General features: G+C 42.6%; 2 long non-coding RNA genes across 6 annotated transcripts; one reads left to right on the top strand and one right to left on the bottom strand.

Moving 5' to 3' along the window:
• The first annotated feature begins 337 nt into the window (after positions 1–337).
• Positions 338–16,634, top strand: LOC310844739. 5 transcript variants are annotated; one of them, XR_014564287.1, is made up of 6 exons: positions 338–808; positions 7,987–8,224; positions 9,221–9,338; positions 11,789–11,854; positions 12,033–12,100; positions 16,058–16,634. It is a non-coding gene; the product is annotated as an uncharacterized lncRNA (long non-coding RNA). The 5 variants fall into 5 exon arrangements; XR_014564284.1 differs by lacking the exon at positions 12,033–12,100 and having other exon boundaries at positions 338–755; XR_014564285.1 differs by lacking the exon at positions 12,033–12,100 and having other exon boundaries at positions 7,987–8,201.
• Positions 16,002–20,892, bottom strand: LOC310844764. Its single transcript, XR_014564309.1, has 2 exons — positions 19,305–20,892; positions 16,002–16,257 (listed from the first exon to the last, which is right to left on the bottom strand). It is a non-coding gene; the product is annotated as an uncharacterized lncRNA (long non-coding RNA).
• Positions 20,893–21,818: the final 926 nt, after the last annotated feature.

Raw genomic sequence — 21,818 nt, 5'->3', positions numbered from 1 at the left:
GAAATGCACGAAAAACAATTGAAGCAATTTTAAAACTCCAAAACCCACACAAGTAAAATTCTATATGGCAGCAGTAATGCTAAAACAATCATTTTAAATCAGAGAAGAAATCTAAAAATCATGGCAAACAGCAATTAACCTAAGGCGTAGGAAGTTCCACTAAATAAATAACCATGTGAAAACACAGTGTGGAGAATTGCTGTGTATATGGCTGTCAGTTGATGTTTTGTGCTTTGAAGTGGATTTCTATGGCAATGTCAGGGCACAACTGTCAAAGTCCAAGGCCTTGTGCTGTTCATATGTTGCAAGACTGCTTAGTGGTGGCTTCTTGGTGACAGGTTCTGAAAGGGGAGAAACAGGCAATCACTTTTAATATTGATAGACAGGGTTGGGATCAGTAAATTTTGATCGGTCTGGGGGGGGGGGGGGAGAGAGACTCTGATTAGCTGTATATTCAAGCCAGTGAAGAAGAGGCAGTTAACTGTCAGTTGGGAGATAACTGTCAGTTGGAAAACAAAGTTGGGGAAGTCAGTTGACGAGGGAGGTGTGAGGCAGAGGCCAGAGAAAGATGAGGTGAAAGTGGAAAGATGAGGCCCGAATATTAAGCTGTTCATTCCCAGTGCGTAAACAATACTTTGCTGGTAAAGATCGGAAAAAAGGAAGCAGGTGGCTGAGTTAGGCTAGGAGAAGCCTAATGTCTTACCACAACCAGATTTTTTAAATCAGCCAAACTGTACAAGCAGCCGGATGTCCAGGTGACGAAGCTATGGGATCATAAGCAGACTGTCCTTAGTAGTTGCAATGGGTTGTGAGTTAATTCAGCTGTGGTTTAGAGAATTTGGCTTGAAGTAAAAGCTGTTTAACTGTGGGAGGCACTGGAAGACAGGAGTGCCTGGCGTGCTCTGGTCCATGGGGTCATAGAATCATAGAATCATAGAATCATAGAGTTGGAAGAGACCACAAGGGCCATCGAGTCCAACCCCCTGCCAAGCAGGAAACACCATCAGAGCACTCCTGACATATGGTTGTCAAGCCTCTGCTTAAAGACCTCCAAAGAAGGAGACTCCACCACACTCCTTGGCAGCCAATTCCACTGTCGAACAGCTCTTACTGTCAGGAAGTTCTTCCTAATGTTTAGGTGGAATCTTCTTTCTTGTAGTTTGGATCCATTGCTCCATGTCCGCTTCTCTGGAGCAGCAGAAAATAACCTTTCTCCCTCCTCTATGTGACATCCTTTTATATATTTGAACATGGCTATCATATCACCCCTTAACCTCCTCTTCTCCAGGCTAAACATGCCCAGCTCCCTTAGCCGTTCCTCATAAGGCATCGTTTCCAGGCCTTTGACCATTTTGGTTGCCCTCCTCTGGACACATTCCAGTTTGTCAGTGTCCTTCTTGAACTGTGGTGCCCAGAACTGGACACAGTACTCACGAAGTCACGAAGAGTTGAACACGACTAAATGGCTAAACAACAAAAAAAGCTGTTTAGAGGCTGGTGTCAGCAACATTGTCTCTCAGTCTGTAGAAACTGCCATAAAGTGCATGCAAGACACCAGTTTGAATATCAGTATTGCCTTAAATACACAAAACCCTTTAATAAACAATATTCTCAACAGGTCATACTATATCCAGTGCTGGTGTCCATCTCATGCTTAAGCCTATTGCACCAAGCTATGAGGAGGATTTTAAAAAGAATGAGCAACTGTGGAAAAGGGTCACCTTGAGGAACTGAATTATTGTGGCAGGGAGTTCCATGGAACCCAAAATATAAAAATTAGAAAGCACGAATACTCAAACTTTATAAAAAGTAAGGTAGTTTTCCTGTACATGGTGGGGCTCGTCTCTCCCCCCCTGATAATGCCAGAGATTTTAAAAGTGGGGCTTAAAAGATCAGTGAAACTGAAGAAACTCTTCTCAGGTACTGAAAAGACATTAAAAGGGGGTGCCAGGAGGAAGCATTCCATAAATGGGGGTCACTTCTAAAAAAAGCCTTTTGTCTTGTGGCCACCCATTTTATCTCAGCTTGTGAGAATCTTCTGTTGGTGATCTCAGGGTTCAAGTAGATTCGCCATGTTCCCAAGTTGTAAAAAAATATTTAAAGGTCAGAATCAGCACCTTGAATAGGACTAGAAACATTGCAGGAGCCAATGAAGATGAAAAAAATGCTGGCATAATATTACTGGAGTGTCTAGTTCCAGTTAGTACTCTTGAAGCCACATTCTATGCCAAATGAATTTTCTGGACCATTTTTAAAGATAGTCCCCACCTACAATGCTTTGCAACAATCTAACTGTAAAAAGTCTCCACTGTTCTCACATCATTTTACTGGTGCTTCTGGCCTATGATGAAAGTGGATTATGCATTCTCCCTCTGCATCTCTGCTACTTTGTTCATTGTCTCTCAACTATGCTTCTAGAGCAAAAGCACCAATTTGCACCACCAATCAAATGTGTTCCCTGAAAGGAAAGGCGCCAATGAGAAAGAGCAGTTGCTTTCATTTTCATCCTGATCTCTGTGGAGCAATAATGGAGTAAATAAAATATGTTTTCCCACTCGGAGAAAAAGAGTTGTAAAGTAGAAAGCCAAAGTAAATATACTATACAGGGACAAATAAAAGGTTTCTGTGAGAAACAATTAATTGGCATGTTACTAGCACATGGGGATTTTAGTTTCAAATCTCTTCTTCATGTTTATATAGTCATTCTGATGCTAAATCTCACCTTCAAAAATCATGCCCGGAAGAGCTTAGATGCTAAATGTTACCTTCCTTAATGACCAGCCTGGCTGGATGAGGCTCTCCAAATTGTGCTGCTATGCTGCAGAGGTTCACTTCATGGTGATTAGATGAATGCCTGGGAGGAGAGGAATGTTTTCACTTGGTGCCTAAATAGCTCCCTGGGGAATGCATTCCTCAAATTGGGAGCCACCACAGAAAAGGCAAGTTCTCATGTTGCCACCCTCTGGACCTCTCAAGGAGGAGGCACCTGATGAAGGGTCTCAGATGATGATTTCAGGGTCTGTGTTGCTTCATATGTGGAGAGGTGATCCTTGAGGTTCCAGTTCTTCATCCATAAAATGAGAATAAAGACACCTATATCAGGATTATTGTGAGGAAGAAAGAAGTTATATACCAGCCTGTCAAGTAGAAGCGTTGAAATAACACAAAGAGGCAGGTCAGGTTTAGGTTACACGATTGTAGTTAATGTCAGGATACACCCTGGGGCCCAGGCAGCCCCTGGGAGGAGACGAACCTCTCTGGGCGTCCTCCTGGTGTTGCACATTTCCGGGATGTCCATAAATCATCAGTCCTGGCATGCTCCAGTGACACGCAGCAAATGTCTACATGCATACTCACTCAGCGGAGATCCGCAGAAACAAAGTGGAGAATTATGTCCTCATTGTGAGCTTTTATTTAGCAATATTTACAGGACAAACAGTCAGCGTGTTCTCTCACTTCAGCTCTGAGAGAGAACAGAAAGTAAAAAGTACACAAACACAGAAAGCGGAAGAGACAAGGCTAACTTCCGTTCTCAGGCTTTTCCAAGCCTAGAAAATAAACACAGGCAAGTGATGTAACAATCACACACCCAGCAACGGAGGACTGATATACTAACAGTTCTATCACATGGAGAGGGATTGAGCTTTTATAAAGGTATGTCATGAGATGTGCCAGATTCTGCAACATATGAACTGTATTGTAGCATAATGAAATTGTCCGCAATACAATTTGAGGAAAGAAAAGGGAATTACCTAGGATGGTGATTAACTAGAACATCAGCAGAGATAAATATTTATCAATTTTATTCACTGGGTTTCTAAAATCCAATTAAGGCCAAAACCCAGTTGATATTTTGTTCATCACCTTTTCTGTGGCTCTCAACTGCGTAACTTCAGAAATATTAACACAAATGTGACTGCATGGATATAGGTAATCTTCAATTCTAGAGGATTAGACCTTTTCTGAAGTATAAGAGCCCTTCAAATGCTGTGGCAACTTAGGAAAGCTTCAAAGTCACACGTTTTCTAAATGGAAAGTAGGTACAGCAATGACTACTATATATAAGGGGTCCAGAGTGGCAATTGCAAACACATACACATTGCATATATGTATGGCTTTTCTGCCTGTAAATATGGTCTCTGTTCACTGGGAAGTGCCATCTTCTGAGCACACATGTACACAGTAAAACACACAAATTTGTCTGGGTGGGTAGATGACTGTTACACATGTTTCTTTATGTGCTTAGCAGAAAGTTCTCAACAGCCCAACTGGCTCTCATAGCCATATACCAGCCATGTATGTCGTCTTGTCAGTGGGACTGATAAACCGCCCATTTTTGCTACCTGGCTGGAATTGCAAAACCAGGGGTTTATCCAGCGCAAGCCACATGGCTGGTAGGCAGATTTCAGCTCATATAACTCAAATTTATAACTTCTGAGTTGTCTTTCTTGCTCTTATAGCTTTAGAATGGAATTGTCATCAAGCGGAACCTTCTTTACAGTCTCGGTTTACCACTTGCGTACTTTATGAAGTATCTCCTGCTCTCCGATGTTTTTACTGATTCTTTTAGTAGGTCCTAAGGGTGGAATAACCGGGAATTTGCCAGGGTTTTAATACTGAAAAAGGACTCACCCCTCTGATAGTCCTTCAAGTCTTACTTTCCACAGATTCTCTAAGCAAGTCAGAAGGATATCAGGAGACCTCTCAGTTTTCACACCCCACCTTTTCCACAGGAAGTCCATTAGGCTAACCTATCTGAGGAACCCCAAAATCCTGGTTCTTGAACTGTCCTTTAGGGTGAGGAAAGAAATACGACACTTTCTGCCACCTCTATCAAATCTCTTGATATGGAAGATGCAGCCTGTTCATACTATGTCTGCTTGGGTTATGCTTTTATTTAGGATTAAGAAGAAAGGAGAGATATTCTATTGTGGTCCTCCATGCCAACATTTTAAAAGTCACTTATCTCCCTTTACTTTATTATTAAAAATGAAGTTCCATGAAATGTATATGCAACAATATTTTATAGCTCTATAAATATCTTGACAGCTTCCACAACTTCACCTATAATGCTATATTGGCATTTCCTTTTGCATATAAGCTTTACTATAGACCAGCCATTTTCATCCTCCATATAATATTAGAGGTAGGTTGCAATTATCCCCCAGATTCTAATTTCTGATGAATTACCTGTAGTTGGTCTGTCCAGTGAGCACATGTCAGTTCAACATCCAGCAGTAAAGCATCTGCTTTGCATGCAGAAGATCTCAGGTTCAATCTCCAGCATCTTTACATAGGTCTGGGGGAGACCCCTGCCTGAAACCTTGCAGAGCTGCTGCCAGCCAGTGTAGACAGTACTGAACTAGATGGACCAATGGTCTGAACTTGGTATATGGCAGCTTCATATGAAACAGTTCACTCCTATGCAAAGTTAAACTCACTGTTTTCAATGAGCTTTGGCATGTCTAACTGCCTAGGGCTGTAAAGGTTCCTGATCGCAAATGATCTCAGCACTGGACTAGCTAGCTTGCTTTAACCTGTTTGAAGAGAATATCCATGGCAACCTGTGTGATGTCATAAGTCTTTGTGCTGGAAACACCAAAGGAGGGCCTTGCCAAGTACACAGGCAACTAAAACAGGCGATGTCAATAAGCTGCCAATAGTTAAACTAAGGAAGGAATATTGCAGGTGAGCTAGATGGACCAGTGGTTTGGCTTAATATAAGTCATGTCCTATGCACCTATGGAACTTCAGCATAAGGACTTGCCAATTTACTTTAATGAAGGGAGAAGCTCCTGTCTCTCCATTCTGTGGCTACGAACGAGGAAGCCCTTGCAGACGTAAACATTTCTTGTGTGCACTGGAACCCAGTAAATGGAGATAACTGTGGGATTGTGATGACTGATTCATAGGATGTTTGCAGCCCCAAAGTACAGCAATTACCTGTTGGTAACCAAGAGGGAAAATGTTGTTTGTATAAACACACAGGAAGCCTGCTGCTTGGGTTTACTTTTGTCCACAGATGTATCACTGTACCATGATTTAGCTAATATTAAAAATACACACATAGCAAAGTCTTAAAGAGGTCACAGATCAATTATGCCTTGATCTACTTTCTTCTGAACTAAGTCAGGATGGGCAGGTAACTGAGACAGAAATCTATAGTAGGGGCTTAGGTTCCTATAGCGAACTAATGCAACATCATACTGCAGAGCCATTTGCAATATCTCTGTGATGCAGCCGAGCCAGCATATAATGTGGAGTAAATGTTGTTTAGTAAAAGAAAGAACACTGATAAATGTCTGGCCATTAAGGTCAGCCCATGGAGAATGAAACAAGAAACTGCTGTGAAGAGGGAAATAGAGGCGAGGGAGGAGGGAAAAGTTTAAAATTCAGCACCATGGACAGTAGCACTCACATTTTGGTATAATGGAGTTTGCACAAAGCTTAATTTTCAGTCTTACATGCTGAAGCACCATAATACAACAGTTATTTTAAGCCTCTTGGAGCTTTTCTAAACTCTTTGTGTGCCGAGTGCTTGCCACACGCCCACCTGTTTTCAATGATTTGGGTGGGGGGGGAGTAGAGAAATGGAAAGAATTCTTTGCAAGAGCACTCAACAAAATGACAGGTTTAATAATCTGCACTTAGACAGCACTTTTCATCCAAGGGTCTCGGAGATCTTTATAAATATTCATGCACTTTATACATATTTTCAGCCAATGTACCCCCCCTTTCCTCCATCCCAAACAAGTAAATATACCCCAATTCCCCTTTTGCAGATCTGGAAAGGCAGACTCGAAATTCAGGGAAAGCAAAATTTAAAGGGCAACCCTCTGTATATCTATTGAGAAGTATGTCCCATTGAGTTCAGTGGGACACTTGCTCACAGGCAAATGTATACAGGATTGCATCCTCAGAGTGACCAAGCAATTCTTGTGGAGTCACAAAAAAGAGTCAGCTATAAAGATAGGAACAGAAATAGGGTGGGAGATAAGAAAATAGGCCTTTTCTTTTTACCAGTAGTTGGCAATCATTGGGACATAGGGTCATGTAGTGTGTAATACTGTGGCTTTTGTGTAATGTCAGCAATAAATGCACAGTTTTATCAGTAACTCTTTATAGCAGACTTTAATGTGCAGCTTTGCAATCTTGTAGTTCTAGGTTGCATAGGAAGCTGCTATATACAGGGTCAGATTATTTGTTCATCTAGCTTGGCATCTACTCTGACTGGCAGTGGCTCTACCAGGTTTCAGGCAGAGGTCTTTCTCATTTCTGCTCCCTGATCCTTTTAAACTGCATATATCATGGACTGAACTGGGCATGTTTTGCATGCAAAGTGTGTGCTGTGCCACTAAGCTGTCTTTCCCCATAGCTTCATTGCCTTCCAGTCTCTTTCCAAGCTCAATTCAAAGTGCTTTTCATTAGTTTTAAATCCCTAAACATCTTATAGCCAGGATACTTAAAGGACCATCACCTCCTACATTAGCCTGCTGGTCCACGCAATGAGCTAGGAGACCCTAATATATGCACTGCTGTCATCTGATGTTTCGGAGTTGGGAACACATGAAAGGTTATTCTCTGTTGTTGCACCCTTCCCTGGGGGATCCTTGGTGATTTATGTTTCATCAGGTCATTGACCTGATTGATAATTGACCCTGGCTCCTTTATGCACTGACTGATCCATTTATCTGTTATGCTTATGTTTTCTAAGAGAGCACGGCATAAGCGGTAAGACTGTCACACAATTAAATAGTTGGTTAAACACATTAGTCAAATTGATCAACAGATTAAACTTGTACAAATCTGCATGTGCATAAGTCCCATGATTTGTAAATAAAATGCTTTCTGAATCAATCTACTCAGAAGTAAGCCCAACTAATTTCAATGGGACTACAAGGTAATCTGCAGAACTGCAAGTATACTCAGAGTGTTCTTTTCTTTTGGTGGTCAGACAGAATAATCACCATCCTTTCTCCTTTCCAGGCTGACTCCTCTAAAAGCAAGACAAGGACCAGCAATGGCACTGGCACACACAAAAGCTCTAAGCCTCCATGCCTACAACTAAGCCATGCTCCCAGATCTGTCAAGCAACTGAGGAGTGGGCGGAAGAGAGAGGAAAATGGAAGATACCAAGATGAGAGTGGGGGAAATGGAAAAGGCTTCTTCTAAGAAGATATCCAATTAATTTGGAGAGATTTGTAATCATTTCGAACAAGCAAAAGTAATCATTTAGACCAGATGTTTTGGACTGTAACTCCCATTAGCTCCAACCAGGATGTCTGTGCTGGCTGGGGATGATAGGAGTTGTAGTCCGAGACATCTGGAGAGCATCAGGATGGCAAAGCCATTTGATCAATTGATTAAACATCACAGCCCTAATGATAATTTATCCCGTTCCTTTGCTGGTAATATTGTGATTAGGATATATCAATTCAGCACTAAGAAAAACCTGTTTAGACATGCACTCACAGCTTTGTTGACTTAATCCTAGAAATTCCTAAGAACAGATTATTATTAATTAGAAGTTATCGACAGCCTCTTTATTCCAAATGGTATCTTTAAATTAAGCCAGTTTCAGAATACCTAACTCTCTGGGCTATATTTTCTATCTCCTTCAGTATCAGGATAAATTCCCAAGGGAGATATAGAATTGTTTCTTACAGTGAACAGGATAGGAAAGGACGGCACTCAGAGACAGTGGCACTGTTTAATCAGATGCAATAGACTTCTAACTTACTTTGAAAAGGTGCACAGCTTTGCACAATTCACTATCTCTAAAACCTTAGTTCCCCATCTGGAAAATGAGAGTAAAAGTGACCTGCATTACTATTTTGTTATAAAGTCAAGCAGGCCACAAGCCACTAGGAAGTTGTTCTGCACAAGTCCCCTTCCAAAAACATTGTACGATGACATTGTGCAGCTCCTATTTATTTCAATGAAATTTGCACAGAGGAGTCCCTGGTGGATTGTGCCCATGGGGTGTGTGTGTTATGCACATTAAAAAAGTGTCATGGGCCTGGAAAGGATGTGAAAGCCACATAAATGCATCCTCGGGGCAAAATGGCAGAACAACGAAAGCTTTGATGGATTTATGCTGTGAAACAAACTCTTTAACATTCACTGTTCTTCACAAAAGCTACCCTTCAACGTGGACTTTGTCTCTGCTGCCTTGCCTAAGGCAGGCTGCCCAGCTTTTATCCATTAATGTTCATTGCAGAATCTCAACCCCTTTAAGAAGTGGCAGCGAGCTTGTAAATCCTGCCATTCGATGAGCTGTGCTGTTGCAGTGTGTCAACTCAATGTGTGGAAGGGAAAACAGATGTGCTAAGTAGAGGGTGGGTTTCTCTCTCTCCTTGTTTACTGTGTGGTTTATCTCCTCTTCAGTCTTCCTCTTTCTGTTTAAATATTTGATGTCATTTTGTTTATTTCTGTGACAAATGATTTGGGGTTTCATTTCCAGAAACAGAAAAGTGTCAGCAATGCCAGCATTGTTGGGGCATCTGTTCCTTGCTATTAATTAGTCCCTTTCCCTGCTTGCTTGCTTGCTTGCTTGCTTGCTTGCCTCCTAAAAACAGAGATGCCTACATCATGTAACTGTCATTTATTTGTAGCAGCAGATCCATTTCCTTGAGACTGTCTCTCTGGCTGCTTTTCAGTGCCTAATTGTGTCCAGTCTCAGTGAAAAGTTTGTGGAATTTGAAGCCACAAGATGTGATGGTGGTCAGAAGCTTAAAAATGCACTTCGATAGATGCACAGAGGATAACCAAGCAATCTGCTGGTTGGGAATCTGAAGGCCCTGGGCTTCATCCTGGTCCACCAACAATAGTTCTGTAGCACCCAAACCATTGGAACATAGGAAGCTGCAGTGTACTGAGTGAGAATATTGGTCCACCTAACTCAGTGTCATCTCGTAGCAGCTCTCCAGTATTTCAGACAGGGATTCCCTCCCTGGCTTACGGATACTGAACCTGGGACCTTCTCAAAGCAAAGTAGATGCTCTATAACTTAAGTACAGCCCTTACCCAATTGTTTTTGGGATGACACAAAAAGCATGTTAGGGGTTGTGATTATGTTCCTACTTCATTCCTTCCCACTGGAATTAGTTAGAAGGAAATTACTTACACAAGGGCAGGCTTGTGGCATGTTTTGGGTGACCTCATGGAATGCAGAGCAGGTAGGATTTGATGTAGGTGTGCTCCTCCCCTGTGCCATCTATGCCCACTCACAATGCTTCCCTATTTTCAGGGATTTGGAGGGTGGCCTAGCTGGCAGAGCCTTTGTGTAGCATACAGAGACAATTCTGCAGGTGGGGTGGGTTTGAACTCCAGAAGTTCTCTGCCTCATCCTAACACCCTTCACTTGATGGAGCATTGAATGTAGGATTGCACCCTAAGGCCATCAATGACTACTAGCCATAATATAGCGCCTCCAGGTTTGGGGGAGGTATAGCCATCAATACAGCTTGCAACAGGAGAAGAAGGTGGTTGTCTTCATGTCCAGCTTGTGAACTTTCTAGATGAATCTGACTGGCCAGTATCAGAAACAGGGTGCTGGATTAAATGGACCTTTAGTCCACCCTAGCAGGGTTCTTCTTATGTACAAAGGAAAGTCATTACTGTAACTGGCTTTAAATAAGGCTGGAGCAGTGTTTTTTCAAAGCTTGATTTCTTGTTAATGATTAAAGTAATTACCCCAGTTTATGAACACTTCTAGGGCTTTCAGCTGGCAAGTGGTCATCATCTTGAAGATAATAAAACCCAATTTGTTTGCTTATTAAAAGCATTTATATCCCGTCTTTCCATTCCCCAAAGGGCTCTCCAGGCAACTAACAACCACCTTAAAATATACCATAAAATTTAAAAAAAGAAACCTGAAACAGTAGCATTAATACCAAATTATCAGCAATAGGCAAACTGTAAACAATTTAATATAAAATTATCCAGACTAATGCATGTCTGAGTAGCAGCATCTGTCCTCTAAAGCAGGGGTGGCAAACCATTTTACACTCAAGGGCTGAATTCCCTTCTGGAAAGCCTTCCAAGGGCCACACACCACAGGCAATAGTGAGAGTAATGAATGTAAATTTACCTTTGTACAGTAGGGTTGTTTCTATCCTCATGTACATATCCCTCTCTCCTCATCCAGACAAGTAAGAGGCATTAACAGAGCTCAATGACACATTCTAGCCAGGCAAGAACACTTTGGGTTCCCTACCCCTACTCTAAAGACATTGAGGGAGAACATTAACTAGGCTTCCTGTGGCAAGGAATTGCATAGCTACCTGATGCTTTGTGAGACACAAAGCAGGGCTTCCGCTAAGCCACTGACCTAAGCAGTCAGGTCAACTTAAAGTTATCAGCACCAGCATTTATTGACATCAGACAAGAATTCCATTCTATGGCCACATTCACACCACACCTTTAAAGCACTATGATACCACTTTAAGCAGTTGTGGCTTCCCCCAAAATAGTTCTGGGAGCTGTAGTTTATTAAGGGTGCTGAGAATTGTTACGAGATACATTTTCCCTAAAAACCCTAATTCAGGATTGGGGAGCCTGGGTGTCACTGGACACCCAGTGCCACTGGACTACAACTCCCATAACCCCAAGCTATTGGCCATGATGGCTGGGGTTTATGGGAGTTGTAGTCAAAAAAGTCTGGCAGGGCATGTGTTCTCCAACCCTGCACAAAACAGACTGGGTTCTGGGTATGTTAAGGACATTTTTTTCTTATATGAAACTGCCTGACAACTCTATCCTGCCATTTCTCTGCCCTTCTCAGCAGGTATGCACAAGAGACAGAGCCCTTTCTGCTATGATGCCCAAACAATGGAATAGTTTCCCCAAAGAGGTACACCGAGCCCTGCCTTCCTCTTCTTGACAGACAGTGTGTTGTCCCAGCGAGCTCCTTAGAAATGCTGCCATACTAAATATTGTATACTGAATCTGCTGTAATTTATTATTTTATGTTGTTTTTACGGTGCTTGGACTGTGCATATTGTAAGATACCTTGGCTATATTGTGTGCAGAAAGGTGAGATGCAAATCACTGGAAGGAAGGAACAATGGGTGGAGGCAAGGCAGTAGGACAGAGCTAGGTGAGAATCAGTATTACATCTTGTGTAAATGTCCCCCATTTCCCACCCTGTCCTTCAAGACCTTATTCCGCATCCAAACATGCAACCCCAATGTATTTTGTGGACCTTTTGCTTAAGGGGATTATAAAAATACCACTCAGGCCTTTTCAAGTGAGGCATCCTCTACTAACCAAGTGTGAGTTTCTCAGCTCTTTGTGGGGTATGGTAGGAACTGCGCTACAAGCAAGCATTAGTCATATGGAATCCCTTCCTACTCTACCTACAGAGCAGATTTTACTGAGGGCTAGTAAAGACAATTGCACGTAAAGAAAAAGAACAAACCTTCTGGCATTAACAGCTGCAGAACTGAGTCAGTAGAATCACACAGAAACACACTTTTTTTTTAAAAAAAAAACAGTCCCACACTGTTATATAAGTTGCTGAAGGCTGCAAATGTTAACCAGAAAGTTGAGGGGCTCTAGGATATTACATTAAAATTCAAACTTTTATACTCATGAGGACAAAGTATCTGATTAGGAGATGTCCATGTGGAAGATTCATTAATGACTAAGAGATTCATTTTACTAGGGTTCATCCACACTTCCACTTGTGCACTGCCTAGAAAGCACTGGTCCGAGAAGCTTTCCTCTTGGTGCACATTTTCTAGGTCTGAGTTCGAGTAGTTTTCCCTTTGCCCCGCTCCTTTCCAAAGGAAAACCCATTCTTTAGTGATAGATCATAACAAATGGCAATCTGTGAGAAATCCAAATTGCTGCTTGCTCCAATTGAGTGGTAAAGAGTGGTATTCCCCAGGGGAGGATGTGGGTGTTGCTGTGGTCTCAACCACTGAGCCGCTTGGGTTTGCTGATCGGAAGGTTGGCAGTTTGAATCCACACAATGGGGTGAGCTCCCATTGCTCTGTCCCAGCTTCTGCCAACCTAGCAGTTTGAAAGCATACCAGTGCAAGTAGATAAATAGGTACCACTGCGGAGGGGAAGGTAAATGGCGTTTCCATGTACTCTGGCACTCGTTACCTTGTTCCGTTGCACCAGTAGCAGCTTAGTCATGCTGGCCACATGACCCGGAAAGCTGTGGATAAATGCCAGCTCCCTCGGCCTGAAAAGTGAGATGAGTGCTGAACCCCATAGTTGCCTTTGACTGGACTTTACCATCCAGTGGTCCTTTCCTTTTCCCTTTCCCCAGGGGGGAAGCAGCAGAACAAGAGGAATAAGCACCTACTCTTAATAGCAGACTTGAAGAAGAGCAAGGCCAGAATAGATGACGGAGACCACATGTTTACTAACATACAAGCTATGTGTAATGTAGTTAGTGCCAGCCTTAGCCATTTTGCTGCCTGAGGAAAAGGACAAGACAATGCTCTCCCATTCCACAGAGGAGGCAGTATGTCTCTGAATACCAGTTGCTGGAAATCACAGTGGGAAGACTGCTTAGGTCTTGACTTTGGGCTCCCCAGAGGCTGCTGTGAGAACAGGATGCTGGGCTAGGTGAGCCACTGGCCTGATCCAAAAAGGCCGCTCTTACATTCATATACGATTGCACTATATGTGTCTACGTGGGCAAATGAGATCAAGGACAGTGAGAGCAAAGAGGAAGGGAAGATGTACAAAGAAGAAGAGGCCAAGTTCCAAAGAGTATCAAAGGAATACAGATATTTAGTAATATTAGCATATTGCATGCGTTGCTGGGATGGGGCAGTAAATTGTTCGGCTGCACCATACATGCATTTCAAAGCAAATAATGATTACATAGGATTCAAAGGCAATGAGACCAAGGACAAAATGAAGGCAAAGGAGGAGGGAAATAATTTTGAGAAGATCAAAGGAACACAATTGTGTCCATCAAAAATTGCAAGACTTAATAAAAATCGGGGATACGTTTTGAACACAATATTAGGTCAGTTGTTTTGGCTCAACTTTATAAAAAACTCATTCTTTACTAGGTAAAGATTCATAGCATAAGTGGCTTAAATCTGCCATAAAGGCCGTTGAAAGCTGATTTAGGATGATATTCATTGCTAGTCTTACTTAGATCCTCTGAAATAAATGGACATGGGCAAATTTAGGTTCATTAATTTCATTGAGTCTACTCTGAGTAGGACTTAGTTGAATATCACCCATAATATTCCATGTCTGTGGATTTTATGCAAATTTAATAAAGTGTTTTGTTTAACAATGAAGATATCCGGATGCTAACTTCATCCACCCAGTTGGCAGATGGAAAACATAGCAAAGGAAATTTAGACTGGGCTGATTATTCAAAAAACCATCCTTTATGGATGGATGCATTTGTCAGTGTCAGTTTCTCTCGGTTTCTCATTTTTCCAGTCTTAAGTTTTTCCTCTCCTCCGATTTCTGCACACTTCATTTTTTTAAAACATGAAAATTCATGTGGGTGGTATGCAACTAAGCTTTCCTCAAAACAGACCCATTGAGATCAGTGGACATGATTAGGTTCATTAGATAAATTTCACTGGGTCTACGCTGAGTAAAACTTAGTTGAGGGCCACCCTGTGCTTTTTCGTGTGCATTGCTCATTTTTTGTATGCATTTTTGCCAGTAATTTCCCTCTAATAAAATGCATCCCTATGTGTTATTTTCATCAATGTGCAAAACTTTACATACACTTTCCCCAGATATATAAGTTATCATATGTATGGTCTGACTGAAGAAGTGCACTGCAAAATTCAATGAAAATGATACACAGGTGGTACATGACACCAGTCAAGCTTGCAAAAATATATCATTTGCCCGATAATAAGTGCTGGAAATGTAAAGAAAATGAAGGTACATTCTTTCACCTTTGGTGGACGTGCCCAAGGATTAAGGCTTTCTGGGAGATGATCTATAATGAAATGAAAAAGGTATTTAAATATACCTTCCTGAAGAAACCAGAGGCCTTTCTCCTGGGTATGGTCAGCCAATTGGTGCCAAAGAAGGATAGAACTTTATTTATGTATGCAACAACAGCAGCAAGAATACTCATCGCAAAGTATTGGAAGACACAAGATCTACCCACCCGGGAAGAATGGCAGATGAAGTTGATGGACTACATGGAACTGGCAGAAATGACTGGCAGAATCCAAGACCAGGGAGAAGAGTCGGTAGAAGAAGATTGGAAGAAATTTAAAGACTATCTACAGAAACACTGTAAAATTAAGGAATGTTAGAATGTTGCTGGAATGAAGTTATGTGGTTTTAGCAGTAATGTTACAAAGGGGTATGTAAAAATGGATTGTTAACTGGTGAAAATGTAAAGTTACAATATATTAAGATAAAATATCAAGATAAAAGCAAAAATGGTAAGGATTTGCTGAAACAACTATTGAACTAGAATACAAAAAAGGGAGGTGTGAGGAGGTCAGGGAAACAAGCAAATGAAAGACAAGACATGGAAAGACTGATTTGTTTTTAATTGTTTTTATTTTTCTGTATTTTGTATTTTTTGTTTCTTTCCCCCCCTCTTCTTTTCATTTTTGTAACTTCTTTGAAACTTTAATAATTTTTTTTTAAAAAAAAGAAGAAGTGCACTGCAAAATTCAGAGAAGTGTGAATTTCAAAGGAGGGCGGTGTTCCGATTTGCATATTGGGTCAGGAAGTGTGAACTTGGTAGGTTTGCATTAAAATGCACACTGAACAAATGTATCCCCTCCCATCTCTAAAACCCATCGAATTCAGCAGGTGACTGTGGAATAGCTCAAGAGCAAAGACAGATTGTTTAGGGATTTAAAACGGATTCTGCAGCACTGCAGGAAGGAGCTCCGCATGACCATGTAGAACATGGACAAAACCTGAGGAGACAGATCTCCATTTAAGTAAACATGAATGAGTGGCCAGTTGCTTTTTCCTCTGATGCCACTGGAATTAAGGATAGTAAGGCAACTATAGGACCAAACTATATCTGGTTGTTTGTTTTTTAAAATTTAAGTGCTCATCAAACATTTTTCTTTGATGGTTTCAGCTCTTCCGACTGTTCCACCATTTGGCAAGCCCACACTGACTGCTTTACAGATGCCGCAGTGACGTTGTCCACAAATGCTTTGTAGACTCTATGGAAACATATCACTAGCCCTCAGCAATGGCAGCCATCAGCCAATCAGATTGTTATTGGAGCCCAATGTTCTCAGCCTTGAGGAGCTTCTATTTATTGGACTGTTCCATCTGAGTGAAAGGAGGGGAACACATGTTTCATATTAATCTTCATTTCAACTAAGTTGTTTTAGCTCATGCTTTATTATGGCACTTTGTAACAATGCATCAGTAACAGCAGCCCCGGGGCAGTGCTTGCGTGCAGCAGGCTGAGTGTCTAAACTGCTCTCGAGACAGTCTCTAATCACACACAATGAGGCACTCCCTGGTGCACCATATGAATTTATAATAGCAATTTATATGATGCCCTGAAGCATGATTTGTATTTGGTCTGGGATGCTGGGGTTGGTTTGGGAGGGGAACTGCTTACATTGTCCTCTTTTTCACCACATTTATATGGTGCCTTTAAAGCACAGAGGGCAAAAACCTAAACATAAACTCCTGCATTAGTTGGAATTTCGGTCAAGTCTTTTATTTCTAGTGTGTAAGCACCAAACTGGACAAAAAGCTATTTTTACAATTAGCAATTGCAAGTAACAGATCTTTAAAAGATAAATGGCAGGTGTGGGGGATGGATCTGGATTGGTATCCTGAAGTGATTGGGGGCTTAATCCTTCCCCCTCCCTTGCTGCACTCCCAGTTCAAAGCCAGTTTCCCAGCTCTCCTATTTACATTGGAGGAAAAGCTCCCGTCTATGCCAATGGGAGCTTTTCTTCCAATGGAAATAGCAGGTCCTGGGCAGCCTGATTCAGATCAAGAGCACAGTAGGGCTTAAAGGGGTAAAGCCTTCCCTACTCTGGAATGGGTGCCCTGCACCTCCTATTTATAAAGCCATTCTTTTACAATTAGTATTCTTTTAAAATTGGTATCTTTCTAATTTGGCCTTAGGGACATAGGAAGTTGCCCAGGGCTGGCCCACACTTGAGGTGAGGTGAGACAACTGCCTCCTAAGAGAATTAAGATAATTTCAGCAAGTGTAGCTTGGCCTGGGAAGACAAACAAAGTAAACTTTCCATTAAGTTTAGCCTGCACAGGGCTTGCTATGTTTAGGCTAGTTAACAGTGAAATTGTAACTTCAGTAGCGGCTTGAACTTCAGGGCCCAGAGGGGCCCCAGAAGTAACTTTAGTGCAATTGCTTTAAAAAATTGGGACAAGTGGATCCAATTTGAGTCACATTGATTTGAATCAAATTGATTAATTTTTAGTTGTATATATTTCAACAATCCCAAAGTTTGAGAGTCAGTAGCACAGGTGTTGTAAAAGTGTGTTGAACTGTCATGAAACAATCCCATTGAAGAAGAGAACAGTGGTTGTCCAGAACTTGTTGCTGGTTGCGAAGGGGCCCCTATGACAGTTCAGTCTTCAGGCCCCCAGAAATGTAGGTATGTGACTGGGGAGAGGAGACACCAACTTGTCCTCAGGCAGAAACATGTCCTTGACTGATCCTCTAAAGGTCTTTATCAAAAGAGTATCCTTTTTGAATGCTTGCAAAGGATGTCAGGATGACCAAGGGGGAAAGTGGACAGGGCTCCAGTGTCTTTGACACTTGTACTCTTTTCAACTACAGTGGCACCTCGGGTTACATAGGCTTCAGGTTACAGACTCTGATAACCCAGAAATAGTGCTTCAGGTTAAGAACTTTGCTTCAGGATGAGAACAGAAATCGTGCTCCAGCGGCGTGGCGGCAGCAGGAGGCCCCATTAGCTAAAGTGGTGCTTCAGGTTAAGAACAGTTTCAGGTTAAGAACGGACCTCCGGAAGGAATTAAGTACTTAACCAGAAGTACCACTGTAGTTTGTAATCCTTTTTGTAAGTATAGGTTATCTCACTGCATAGCTTCACCTGTTGCAATGTGCCCTTCTACACACAGTTACTATAGACACACAAATTCTTATCTCCTTTGCATCGCTTCTCATCTAAAGAGTGTCATCTTTTAGAAAAAGCAACATCTGTTGCTTTTCTGCTTGCCATGCTGTTGTTGCACGCACAGAGCCTCTGTCAGAGAAACCAAAAGCAACCCTATCTGAAAGCTCAGCTTGCTTGGTTTCAACAGGTTCTCCAGAGATTTGGATTTACTATGGTACCACCAATTAATAAATGATAACTTTCACAGATGTAGTCCCCCCCCCCCCCCCAATTATAATTCTGGGTGAAGCAGCCAGTGATTCCTACTATACAGCTGTTAAAAACCTGTGTGCTCTGCCACATGAATTTAGGAATCTTATGTCTCCCAGCCTTGTTCTTTCCATATAATTCCACCACTACCGTCTCTGCTCCAGGCCTGGCCTGAGGCCTTATTGTCCCTCTGGCTTTCTCACACGTTAACCACCCTGCTGGCTTAAAATAGGATTGCCAGGCTCAATATTAGACAGAGCTGCTGGGTCTCCAATATTTCTATAAAAAGAGAATATTCCAGCTGACCAATCCTGGGAGATTCTAGGACTAATCAATCCTCATGCTAAAGAACTTCTTGCCACTAACTTGCCACTAATCTTGCCACTAACTTCTGACAGGTTGGTGAGAAAAGGAAGTAGGAATCTAACCTGTGGTCCTCTACAGTTTCAGAAGGATGTCTCTCTGGGAGGGTTTATTTCTTACTCGCCAGATCTCCTACCAAAAGCTTGCTCATTACTTTCTGACATTTTAGTGGTTCATCATAAAGTACTTGCCTACTGTGGCTTGGTGGTTTTCCCCTCTGAAGCTGAGTCATCCCTATGGGATAGTAGCTACTTTCCATCCCTTGCTAGAATTCTCTAGATCTTGTAGTCCCACAGCCTCCACCCTACCTCTGGGTAAACTGAGAAACCTCTGAACGGAAAAAGAACAGAGACGGGGAATCTGAGGCCCTCCATTTGTTGCTGGATTCCAGCTCCATCCCCATCCAATATGACAATGGCCACGGAAGACAGGAGCTGTAATCCAGCGGCATCTGGAGCAGAGGCAGATTTAGGGCACCATGACGGGTTCTCCTTTACAGGGTGCCAAGCCGAGGGGGGTGCCTTCCCGCCTCCTTTCCAAAGCCTACTTAGCACTTGCCCAGCTTTGGGAAGGAGGTGGGACGGCTCTAGGACCCTGCCAGAGCCCTTGCACCTCCTTCCCAAAGCCCAGCACCTCACTTACCTGGCTTGGGAAGGCAGCGCAAGGGCTCTGGGGGCATCAAATTTTGGTCTGCCCCTGCCTGAAGGAGCATATGTTCCCCCAGGTTATCTTCTTGGTCTTCAGTCAAATATAGCCTGACTATGGAGAAAGGAGAAGGCAGGCAGGCACTCTTGGTTGTCTTTTCTTAAAGATGTCAAGTGCTAGGCAACTGAAACTGCCACACATCTTGTGGTGCCTAAGGTACGTTGCATCCCATGGTGGTAATACTTTAATTTGAGGGTTGCCATAGCTAAGTGGAAGAGCATCTGATGCTTTCTATGCAGATTCAATCTCCAGCATCCCCATGTAGGGCTGGGACAGACTCCTGCCTGAAACTCTGCAGAGCTGCTACCAGTCAATATAGACAGTTACTCAGCTAGATGGACCAATGCTCTGGATTTGGTATGTGGCACCTTCCCATGTAGCAGTTCACTTCTGCACTGAGTTAAGCACAACTAACTCATTTGTTTCAATGGGCTTTGCCATGTCTAACTGATCAGGGATGTAAAGGTTCCTAGTCCCAAAGGATGTCACATAGCTCTGGGTTAACTAGCTTGCTTCAACCTGTTTGCCAGAGAATATCCATGGCAGCCTTCTGTGATGTCATAAGTCTTTGTGCTGCAAAGAGCAAAGGATGGTCTTGCCAAGAACACAGGCAAGTGAAACAGGTGGTGTCGGTTAAGGAAGGGATATTGGAGGAAGCTGTCTTATCCCAAGTCAGACTATACATCCATCCAGCAAATGCTATCTACTGGCAGTGGCTCTCCAGGGTCCCAGGTACAGGTATTTCACATCATCTGTACCTCCACCTTTTTTAAATGGAAGTTGCCAGGGATTAGGTGGAGGAACTTCTGTGTACAATGTACATGCTGTATCACTCAGCTATGGCCCCAGCCCTCAGTTAATGGAGCATGAGAACGGAATGTAACATTCTGAGGATCCTAGGTAACTTCTCCTGAAGACCATCTGAAATACAATTGGTTCACCTACTTTGCGTCACCTTTGGCATTTTCCCATGAATGAACATTGATCACCTTTTAAACTGCAAAAAGAGAAATCAATCCAGGCTTTAAAATCCAGGCAGCACTGAAGTTGTGGTTAGCATCTGTCTGTGTCAGGAGACAGTGGAGAACTGCTCCTTCGGGAGTGAAGTCAAACTGTTGGAGAGTTACAGCAGCACCTGCTGTGGGTGTGGAGACTGATAAGGGAGAGACATGTTTTGTTGCAGCTGGGGCAGATGAAGGAGTCTGGTTGTGCTGCTGCAGATGTACCATGCCATTTCTTCTCTCTGTGTTCCTCCCAGTGGTCACTCATCTTCTGGTCACTGCTGTAGATACACAACCTGACTGATTGTCTCCAGGAGCTGCGGTCATCTGCAAGGGATTCCCACAGGGTGGGGTTAATGTTGCCAGCCTTCATGTCATGTTTCCAGAAGTATGCCTGTCTCTTTAAGGAACTTATAAAAGTGCTCGAAGAAGCAGACCGATATGGAGCTGAACAGAAGGATAATAGCGGCAGGAAAGTAGCCAGGGGGGAGAAGAAAAGAGATATTAAGGGCCATTTGGAGACTTGTCATTTTTGCATTCTTATAAATGCAGGTGTTTGTTTGTTTTTTAAAGCCCCCCCCCCCCCAGTCCTGCAGGGAGTGGTGGGGATAGATAGAACATTTTATGTATGTATCTGTTTATTTAACTTTTATTTCACACTTCTCTTCCAAAATGGAACTCAGGACAATATACACATGGTTCCTAGGTGGTCACCAATCCAGTCACTGACCAGAGCCACATCTGCTTGGCTTCCACAAGGATTGGTCTCACATTCCTCCAGTTCATATATTGGGGCATACAGGCAATCTTGCTGGGTGAGAGCAGTGCCTTTTTTTTCACCCCAAGAAAAATAGGTGCTGGAACTCACCATGAAGTTGTTACAGTAAGTCGCAGGGTGACTCAAGGCAGCCCTGAACAGGTCAAATAAGTGCGCCCCTGCCTTCCTCATTCTCTTAGATGACTAGGGCCCTCGTGCAAACCTTCGTGTGTACAACAGTAGACACCTGGCTGGGAAGCTTAAAGCCCACTGCCACTACATGGGATACGGATTGAAGAAAAGGAAATAGAAATTGCTCCTGCCCTATAGAACCTTGCTCTAAGATGCCCTAGAGTTGTTCTGTTGCTAATATAGGCCCTGCATCCCCTGAACTTAGGAGCTCTTAAGCATATTGAACATTACAGGTGAAAACACATACTAAATCTGCACCCTAGAAAACTCTTGTGAGCCAGTGTTGAGAGCAGCAGATCTCTTTCTAGGATGTACTGTGTCTCCCAAACTCAGAGATGCTGCGCCAAAACAGGGTCAAGTTAAATGGCTTGAATTCACAGCCTCCTACTGTGATGTCATGAGCACATGATCAAAAGTCCATTGTAAGCAACAGTAAGGGATTATGACAGGCACATATGTACCAGACATATGTTACTTGTATGGAGTGTGGAGTATGCAGGT

The sequence above is a fragment of the Podarcis gaigeae genome, assembly GCF_964106915.1.
Source record: "Podarcis gaigeae genome assembly, chromosome: 1".
NCBI classification, from domain to species: Eukaryota; Metazoa; Chordata; class Lepidosauria; order Squamata; family Lacertidae; genus Podarcis; species Podarcis gaigeae.
Note: the sequence above shows the minus strand (reverse complement) of the source record. Positions and strands in the feature narration are given on the sequence as shown.